The sequence below is a fragment of the Octodon degus genome, unplaced genomic scaffold, assembly GCF_000260255.1.
Source record: "Octodon degus isolate 3935 unplaced genomic scaffold, OctDeg1.0 scaffold00155, whole genome shotgun sequence".
NCBI classification, from domain to species: Eukaryota; Metazoa; Chordata; class Mammalia; order Rodentia; family Octodontidae; genus Octodon; species Octodon degus.
Genome location: NW_004524731.1, coordinates 2,796,249 through 2,806,286, shown reverse-complemented (window position 1 = coordinate 2,806,286; position 10,038 = coordinate 2,796,249). Strand labels below are relative to the sequence as shown.

Genomic DNA, 10,038 nt, shown 5'->3' with positions numbered 1-10,038 from the left:
TTTTTTTTTGTAAGTGTCTCAGTTACTCTTCTGTCATTGCTGGGACAAATACCAGACACCCAAAATGAAGGAAGGAAAGGTTTATTTAGCTCACAGTGACTGGAGGTTTCTTTCAGTCCATGCCCGGCTGGCTCCCAGGCACACTGGCACACACTGGCAGACCGCAGCCGTGCATGGTGGCAGCAAAGAGCAAGAGGCAGGGGTGGCAGCAACAGAGTCTGCAGAGAGGAAGTCTGTCTCTCTGTGTTACACTCAGGCTGTCTGCCCCAGGCTGGGTGTATTGCTCACACCCATTATCCCAGCAGTACTAAGACCCATAATCCCAGAGGATCATGAGTTAATCTCAAACTGTCCCCGCTCTATGACTGCACGAGGCTTTGAGGGTACAACTAGACACAAACCATAATGGTAAGGTAAAAGTTATCTGTTCTGCTTCAGATGTAGAATGGCCCCCAAACCTCTCTTGTGGGGTGTGTGTGTGTGTGTGTGTGTGAGAGAGAGAGAGAGAGAGAGAGAGAGAGAGAGAGAGAGAGAGAGAGAGAGAGAGAGAGAGAGAGAGAGAGAGAGAGAGGTGGTGGGATCATAAAAGCGTGCTGCACTGTAGAGTCCTTGAGGACGGGCCGAGGGTACAATCGCATTTAGGAGGCAGGCTCGACGGGCGGTGGAGGTGTGGTCCGAGGGGCTGACCAGCAGGAGGCGCTCTTGTCCCAGCTCCTCCCTCTCCTCCCAGCTCTGGCCCTGGGTTCAGTTGTGCTCTGTGCGCTCCAGCTAGTTGGCCGTGCAGCAAAAGCGTGAGCCCCAGCAAAGCTCTCCTGCACCTATGGGTGCGGGCCCTCTTACCCTAGGGACAGGAAAGCGTCTAGTATGTCCCTTGGGGAATAAAGTGGAGCACGATTATAAGAAAAACAGCAAGCATTTAACTCATATGGAAGTTAGTACGCTAAACCTTTTCCGGGGATGACAGGCGCCCTGCTAATGAAAGGTAAGTACTGAGTAACTTACACATGGGTTCAGATACCTTTTCACTTGTAAAATAAGTGAAAGGGAAATTCTGCCTTATGAGTTATAGTTACTGCATTTAAGTTACCTACATCTGGGAAAAAAAAAAAAAAAAGGACAAGGTTCTAAAGAACATGAAGCTTCACCTTTCTCTGAATTGTTGAAGTTCTATTTCTTCTGTAATTCCTTTAAAATTTTAAAATTTTAATTTTACAATAGCCTAAATAAGCACTTGTGGTCAGTGTACATATGAACATAGTTACAAAGGAGTTATTCTGGTCAATGTCTACCTATGTATTTTTAATCTACCAAAAGCCAAAGTGGTAAAATTATTCAGATTAGTGGTCATTGTGAGAACATAAAACGTTAATGTACAGGTATCTCTCGCATTCATGGAGTTTAAACCTGTAGCTGACTTGCTAAAGAAACTACAAAATTTGTGCAGTCATTGTTTCTAATTACTAATACTGTTAACTAAGGCTATTTGATACAGATTTTGATGTCCCCAAATTACACTTCAGGAGTGACACGTACAGGTCGCTACATACTGCTGGACCTCTCAGCCACAGCAGGGAATACCAAGGTCTGTGTTCACACACATTCAGGCATGCTCACGGGCAAGTTCTCCCCCAAGAAAAATCAAAATGAACATTAATACATGAACAGACGCTAATGTTTAAAAACTGCGGCCCTTCAGTTCAACAGAATTTAACAAAAAAGGAATTGAGTCAATTTGAACCAACTGGACTAGATTTTCAGGCTGCAGCTGATGCCTGCGTGCATCACACCTAGGACCACCTGTCACATGCACTAAATCCCGACACGCCCTACGCATTGTGGGAAAGCCTCACCGGGAGCAGCCCGGGTGGCCCAGTGGGATTCTCAGGGCGGTGATACTGCTTCAGGGGTACATTACAAAGCTTTATCTCGATTTATTCGTGGCCAGCGATAGATAATTGTGACCTGGTCATAAATTCCAGGACACAAAATAGTCATAATTCTGATAGGCACACACCGACGTCGTCATGATCAAATGTTAAATTTGACTTTTAAAGACTCATCAAGACGCAGTTCCACGTAGCACCTTGCCGTACCCAGATCGAGCCGGAGAGCAGCACGCCTTGCTGGCGTGCCACGTGCTTCTGCCTCCTGCGATCTTTCCCTGTACCGTGTAAGCGACCTCACCATGAGGCATCCTCCGAGATCTTTGTGAAAATGTGGAATCCCAAGCACAGCCCTGGGCGATAGCAGCAGTTCCCAGTCTTTTTGTCACCAGGGACTAGTTTTGTAGAAGATAGATTTTCCATGAAGGGGTGGGGTGCCGGCAGTCTTGGAATGATTCAAATGATTTACACTGTGTGTCCTTTAGTTTTGCTACAATATGCACATTATTTCTATTTTCTCAGAAGCTCTGTATAGCCTAGGTCCCCGGCATGTGTGTCTCAGAGCTGGTGTCCACCTTCTCTGAGAATCTAATGCAACTGCTGCTAAAAGATGGAGCTCAGGTGGGAAGGGCAGGGACAGAGGCCGCTGGCGATGCAGACGAAGCCCGCCAGGAGCACAGCCGATGCCGGGCTCAGCTCGCCGCTCGCCCCACAGCCCAGTTCCTCCCAGACCACGGACTGCTCCCTGTCTGTGGTCTTGAACTGCAAACTGTTGGATGGGGGTCACACCGCCCAGAGGCAGGCGCAGAGGCCTTGGGCGCTATGGATGCCCCCCATCCTGCATCTACCGCCCCGGAAGCTGCGAGACACCGTCACGCCTAAGATAAGCATAGCACGAGAGCTTTTTCTCCACCATCTGTCAACCGAAGAGAAGTGAACACCCTTTTCTTTCTCTGATTTTCAAACATATTTCTCCTCTGTATTCTTTCATGTACCAGTTCAAACAAGCAACTATGAACAACCTAATACTTTGCACTGCAAGTGAGATAAACAAACAATAACCACGTCCCGTGCTCCCTGGCCGAAAGGAGCCACGGTGTAAGGAATTATTTTTAAACCTACAATTACCAATGACAACCTGGTGTGGTAAGTGTTATGACAGAAGGACCACTAACAAGTTTTAAATAAAGGACGCTAGTGTTTGGAAAAGGTGTTATTTCCATTTGTAATTCCAAAGTTAATTTTTTTGTTTTGCTTTTTGTATTGAGGCTGTTACGTTCTAGATTAGCACTCGGTGTACTGTACAGAATTTGGGCAGCTGACTTCACTCACCGATTTCAGTGACTTAATTTAATCGTGTGGTGAAACGAAGCAGTCTGTACAGTAACTCTGCATTCACCCATTTTTGATTTTCCTCATTCAGAATCCTCCTTCTACATGATAAATATGTTTTGTGTACTCAGAAGTTCTACCCAGTTTGAAAGAAGGATATAGCATAGCACAAGACCCAACCAAGTTTATTTAATTTTTTTTTTTTGGTGGATTCAGGGATTGAACTCAGGCCCCCGCACTTGCCCCAACCAAGTTTAAATCCTTCATGTGCATTCACATGGATCAGTGCACACAAATGCATTTTTTCTGTACTGGAGAATATTGATTCAAGGACATTAAAACTGAGCTATATTGCCAGCCCTGTTTTATGTCTTGTTTTGTGACAGTCACTGAGTCACCCAGGGCTGGGCTTGTATGTGAGACGCTCCTCCATCGCCCTCCCAGAGTGCTGTGAGTCCAAGCAGACAGCCTCATGGCTCAGTATAAAAGTTCTTCACAAGGAAAGCAGGCTGCATGAATGCTGTAGAGTATGCAGAGAGGGGGCACAGGCACGAGCGGGCCTAGAAATTATTACTATGACGAGAACGTGCATGTTGGGACTGAAGAGCTCGCTCTCTCTCCCTCCCTCCCTCCCTCCCTCCCTCCCTCGTGGGGGGCGCTGCTTACATTGCCGACTCTGCTCAGTGCAGGTATTCAGAAAATGTTTATTTCAAAGCTCCTGGTCACAATGATCAGTGCAAAGGAGCTTTCTTTGGCTTTCACAATCTTATCATTAAAATTGCTCTGTGCGATTTTCCTGGGCTTTCCCCATCAATTTCAGAAGGATAAACAAGCTTAGGTTCTCTGGGCTTCAAGCACTGCGTGTTGGATGTTCTGAGCCAGGAAGCACCAGTCTCTCAGGGCAATAGGAGTGGGAGTCCCTGGAGCCCCCAGCCCACTCCTCCCAGCCCTGTGGCGACCCCAAGTCAGCACCTATCTAATTAGAGGCAGACGTTTCCAGAAACTGGGCAAGCTATTTGTGAAACGGTAACCCAGAAAACAAGCTTTAAATAAATTTTATTCTAAAAATGGGGTTATTTAACATTATGGCTCAAGATGCAAATGTGGTCATTATGTACTGAAATTACATATGAGTAAAAAAAAATGAAAAAAGAGAGCTTTTAGGGATCTATTTTATATTCAGATAATATTTTTAAATATTTATTTTAAATTAAGCTTCTTAGTACAATTTTGGGATACAAATACACATTCTTTGGGGGGATGTACATGTAAGATTTATTATGAAATAAAATCATTAGTTCATAAACAAAATCAAGATCATATGTTATCACCTCTTCTGTACCTTATGGCTTTTACTATTCCTTGTGTCATTTATACCTAAGTTATTGATTGACATGTGGCTGTTCAGTAGACAAACACCATCCTGCTCTGCTTGGTCAGCTCTCTTTCAGAACCCATGTTCTGTGGCTGTAGGGCAGTTGGTTGGCAGGGCAGGAAGTATTTACACTGCAGAAACTGGTAAACGCGTGTGAGTGAAAGCCTTTCCACCACGGAGGTGTTGCAGGCTTTCTGAGAACCCCATGGGCCACTTCCTGTTGCAAAAGTCCTCCAGGTGATGCTGGCAAATGCAGTGTGGAGACCCTGTGTCACGTGATCTGCTCCCCAGGACAGAAAGGAGCAGCCCGGACTTCACTGGCAAAGGATCTGGTTGAATACATGGAGCCCATTGGCAACTGTCCCAGGAAAGCCAGGCCACCTCCCCACACTGGAACAGAGAGGCCAGTTACCATCCCAGAAAACTGTGCACCCCCCGCTGAGTACATACTTCCTGAGGGCATCTTCTTTGTTACATTGTTTAACATTTTTATAGTCCCCATTAATCTCTAAGCAAACTATTTTTTTACTTCAATAACAGAATCTTTCATATTTCTGTAATCAAACAAAACAAAACAGGCACCCATATAAAAGTGTATTTACGTCAACTGTAATCATACAGTTGCTTATAATAACTATTCTAGAATAAATGTAGAAAGCTACAGGCATAAAAATGAGACTCTAATAAAATCTCAGCATTCGCCCTTAATCACCTGCGGTATGCTGCTGCTGCCATTCCAACAAACTTAGGCAAAACTAAGAGCAAAATATTGTAGGAAAGAGACTGGGCAGGTGGTCCGACGCAGCCTGCTCGGTCCTTCTCAGTCTCCCCAGGCCTCACACCGATTCCGTTGGCCCGGGGGAGGCTCCAAGCACAGGGGTCCTGGCCCGAGGAGGCCCATGGTCTCTACCGCATGGCTCTCACCTCCCCACAGAGGTCTGCACCCAGCAGAGGGTAGCAGCTCCGTGCACATCTTAACCTGCTCCTGACAGCCAGTGCCAGAGCAGAGTCAGATCCAGCTTGCAAATGTAAAGCAAACACAAGGGAGGCAATCTGTTAATTCAGAGGAGGAAAAAAACGTTAATTTGGGACTGTTACCAGATAATCTAGAACTATATATCTAAGATACAGAATAAGTCACCAAGGGTTCTAAAAGTATGTCACGTGTGGTAGTTATATAAGAACACTCTGCCTGAGAAATACAAAGCTGGTGTGTGGACCTAAAGCCACAGAAAGGCCTCCTGCCTGTCGGATGTCTGCCTCTGAGGTGCTGCCTTCAGGAATCCTGGGCTTCATTCACCTGGAAATCTCACCCAGACAGGCTCCACTGTGCTGCAAATGCATGGAGAAGAGTCGTGGGACAAAGGGGGTAGCGGCGCCAACTTGGGGATGTGCTGCAGATTGACTTTTGACAACCGAGTAGACACAAATACATGTCACTGCTTTCAGCGAGTCCATACAGGAAGGGCCTTCTCCTTTTGCCTGAGTTCCCTCAATACTTTTAGGGGAGAAGAATATATCAGAGTGGTGCTAACTGCTTTTTGTCAACTTTTCTAAAGTGTTTTATGTGAGAAAATGATTGTGACATCAGTGCGCTGGTGGGAGATTAAAAATAATCTTGCAAAGATCCTCACATGAAAGAAAAAATGCACCAAAGAATTGCATACTGCTTACATTCCTGGAATCAAAATAACCAAAAAATCATGCTCAGGCAGGATTTTGGTGTCCATTAATCATGCCCCACGCCCTTTCCTATAAGGGTTCACTGTGGCCAAGTTAAAACTCAGAAGCAAACTGGCAGGACCAGGGCACTCCGAGTGACCCCCAGGACCACCGAAGATGCCTGCCACGTCAGCCTTCGCCGCGAGTGTGGACTGGTGGAGCTGGTGCAGTGAGAAGCATTTTAGTCACTTACTTGAAGTGCTCTTTCTGCTTCTCTCTCCTTGGTAAGATGTTATTTTTCTCATATCTGTGTGATGTCAACAGATGGTACCAGTCATGAAGTTGAGAAGAAAAAAATCTGTAGTATTACTTGATATGATGGAGCAGTGGGAGCTCCACAGCCCGTACCCCGGGGGGCTCAGGACTCTGAGCGCGCGCTGTGTCTTTAGGAGAGGGAGCTCTAAAATCACAGTGCTTTGCTTTGGTCACTTGTGATCAATCTGATCACTTTCCCTGGGCTCATCTGAGCACCTTCTCCTCTGGTGTGTTCTCTGTGTGTTTAACATACAGTCAGCATATTCATTATGAGACTAGAAAGCTAGGGTCACTGAAAGTCTACCTGCCTGACATATGCACAACCATTTTCATTTTTGAAGCATTTCTAGTTGTCAAAAGCAAATTAAAAGGGCCGGGGAGATGGCTCAGTGGGATAAGCGCTTGACCGGCAAACGCAAGGATCTGAGTTCAATCCCTGGTTCCGCCAAAAAAAAAAAGCAAATTAAAGCTGGCATGGTTGGCCCACACACACCTATTTTAAACCACAGTTAGTGAAGTTTTACAGCCAATGAGCCCATTTTCCATGTGAACCAATAATAAAGGCAAAGAAGGCTAGAAGGCCTAAGGGAGATGCAGCAGACACTGGCCAGCAAAGCCTGCAGAATCAAACACTCTGTACTTCAGCCAGGAATGTTCCCATACTTAATTTATAAACTCTTGAAATGAATAGAAATGCTGATAGCTTCTTAACCGAGGCTGTGTTCCGAGTTCTGCAACAATGATCATCTATTCAAGGGTGGAAGCTGTGCGAATCTGTCTTTCAGGTTTTGTGAGTTACCATGGAGTTTTCAAGAATAATAGACCTAATTAGATTTAGTGACTCAATAAATAAATGAAGCTTTTTTATAAGTCATCAGTAATTTTCCCCTGTTTTAAAGTACGAATGAAGAAAGCAGAGCTTTCATGCAGAAAATATATCTTATGCCTTGACAACTGTCTGAAAAATGCATGTCCTTTAGTCAAAGAAAGTAGATAATTTATTGACTTCTCATTAATTCAACAAAGAGAAAAGAATATTTTTAGAAAAAAATATAAAGTGCTGCCCTCTGCCTCCTTAGGTCTTGTGAGAATTATAAAATCGCAAGTTAGAAACTTCTGAAATCTTGACTCTTAATTGCATGGCTTCACAGAGACGCTCAAGCTGGGCCGCACCGCATCCACCACAGAGAGCGAAGCCCTCCTCACCCCAGGAGCAGAGCTCAGCTGGCCTTGGTCCGCATACAGACTCTGAATGTTGTGTGGCAATTTGGAGAGAAACTGAGAATTCTCTTGGTTTCTATGACAGCACTTCCAAGTATGTTCTCTTCAACAGTAGTGCCACAAAGTAATGATTGTTATGTATTATTGAAAGGGATTCTGAAATTATAAGTTCTGAAACAGCTAAATGAAAATGTAGTAAGCTTGCCCATGCCAGGATTTCTTTCTTGGAACCGTGCGGTTTGGCAGGCACAGGCCAGGTAGCACGGCCTGTTTGTGCTCGCACCAGGCCTGATCCCACTCTGACCAGTCCCCTGACTTCCCCTGGGGTGCTCGAGTCCCAGCACTGCTGCCGCTCACCCGTCTAAGTGTAGTTCTAGAGGTTCCCCAGGCTCCCAACATGCCCTGCAGATCCCCTCCTAGGTTGACCCTCTGAGCCATCTGGTCGACCTTATTTCAAATCCCTGGTTCCAGCTCGCTAAATGCCCAAATTCTAGCAGCCAACTTGTCCTAGACAGCTTCCTGCAGGGAAATGTAGCTTTTTTATTATTATTTCTAGAATGTTTTTCTCCCAGATATCCACAGAGTTAATACTTTACCTTTGACAAACCTGTTAAAATATCAATTTCATGCCTCAGCTCCTTAAAACTAAAACTTTCTCTGCATCCCACTCTAACTTTTCCTGTTTTAGAAAAATAACAGGCTCCTCCATGATGCTAAAGTGTACTTGGGTACAGCGTGCCTGGCTGTGCCTCTGACTGTGGGCGGGAACGCTAGCACAAGGATCTAGAACGCCCATCTCAGGACAGCTGTTCAGCCACTGCCAGCCCCACCTGGAACTGCGAAAAGCTGCCAAATAATTGAAACATTTTTGGACAAAAATATTACACTACTCCCAAATTTTGTTATACCCTCAAAACTTTTTTTCAAAAGATCACTCTTCTACCTAGGAAATTTTGGACTTTGTGGACTGAAAACATGAATTTAAGTAACATAGATATTCATTAATAGAACCCAAAGAAGAATACACAATTACTTGATTTTTAGACATCCCCTGCTTACAGGCAGTTGTGTTCAGTGCTCAGAATTTATACCTAGAATAGGATTAAGGAGGACAGTAGGAAAATGGAAACCTGGGTGGGCTGCTGGCTACCTAATTCATATAGTTCCACTGAGGAAATCCTAAAAGAATCTCACCATGGCATTGGTACCTTGACCATCTTTCTGTTCATCTTCCACTTTCCAGAGCACAGAGATGCCATCCTTATTTGCTGCTGTATCTACCATTGGACCTCACAGATGTGTGCACTTGTCTTTGATTATTATCATTGAGTTATTATAACTTTGGAGGCCTCAGATAGTGTTAATTTATGTTGAAATTACTTTCTTACATAGCTCATCTTTGACCATATAATTTCAACACACATCTTGATTCTGTTGATCCCTTAATAAAATGATATGACTTTCATGGTAATCACCAAACGTCAGTCAATCTAAGCACTGGACTTGTCCCTATTGTGGGGGAGCCAGCTGGTGGGATCTTCCTGACAAATATGGGAGAAACCCTTCCACTTTCCAATGCTGTCAGGGGTGTTGTCACCTTAGCTTTATGCCACTAGAGGAATGATCAGGGCTTACTCTGAGGCTTTTACCCCTTTATTGAGCATCCAATCCTGAAAGAGAAGGGAACAACAGATAGGAAGTGGCGGGCACAGTAAGGCGGGCTGGGCACCTGGGAGGCTGGGAGGCAGGTGGGCCATTTCTTGATCTCTGCGTTTATTTCATTTTACTCTCCACTCTCTTTGTGGGTCCTGTTTCTTTTCTCTCTTTTTAAAAATCTTTTATTCATTTGGTTCAGGGTCTCCCTATGCATCTCAGACTCACATTGATCCTCCTGTCTCAGTGTCTCCAGAACTGGGATTACAGGAATGTGCCCCATGCCCACTTTTGGTAGCTGGTTCAGTACAGGGCTTGAAGGCATGCAGTAAGGGGGCTTGTACTCGGGTCCTTGAGTTTGCAGGCAGGCGCTTAGAGTGAGTAGCTATCTCCCCAGCCCTGGCCTTATTTCTTCTTCCCAGAGTTTCCAAAGATTTGAGGAACAGTTTGCATATTTTAGGTTAGAAGGAAAACTTTGCCCAAATGCCAGGATGTGGTGCAGAGCTCTTTCACTCTTAAGTTTAATAACAGTGTTTGTGGTTCATCTAAGAAACCCTTCATTAGCAATCACCTGAGCCTCCAGGAAATATATATATA

General features: G+C 44.9%; 1 protein-coding gene across 1 annotated transcript in view; it reads right to left on the bottom strand.

The window, feature by feature from the left end:
- Nucleotides 1-10,038, bottom strand: part of Csmd1 (CUB and Sushi multiple domains 1) — a 1,642,653-nt gene that overhangs the window by 1,601,323 nt on the left and 31,292 nt on the right. The gene's annotated exons all lie outside the window — the stretch shown is intronic.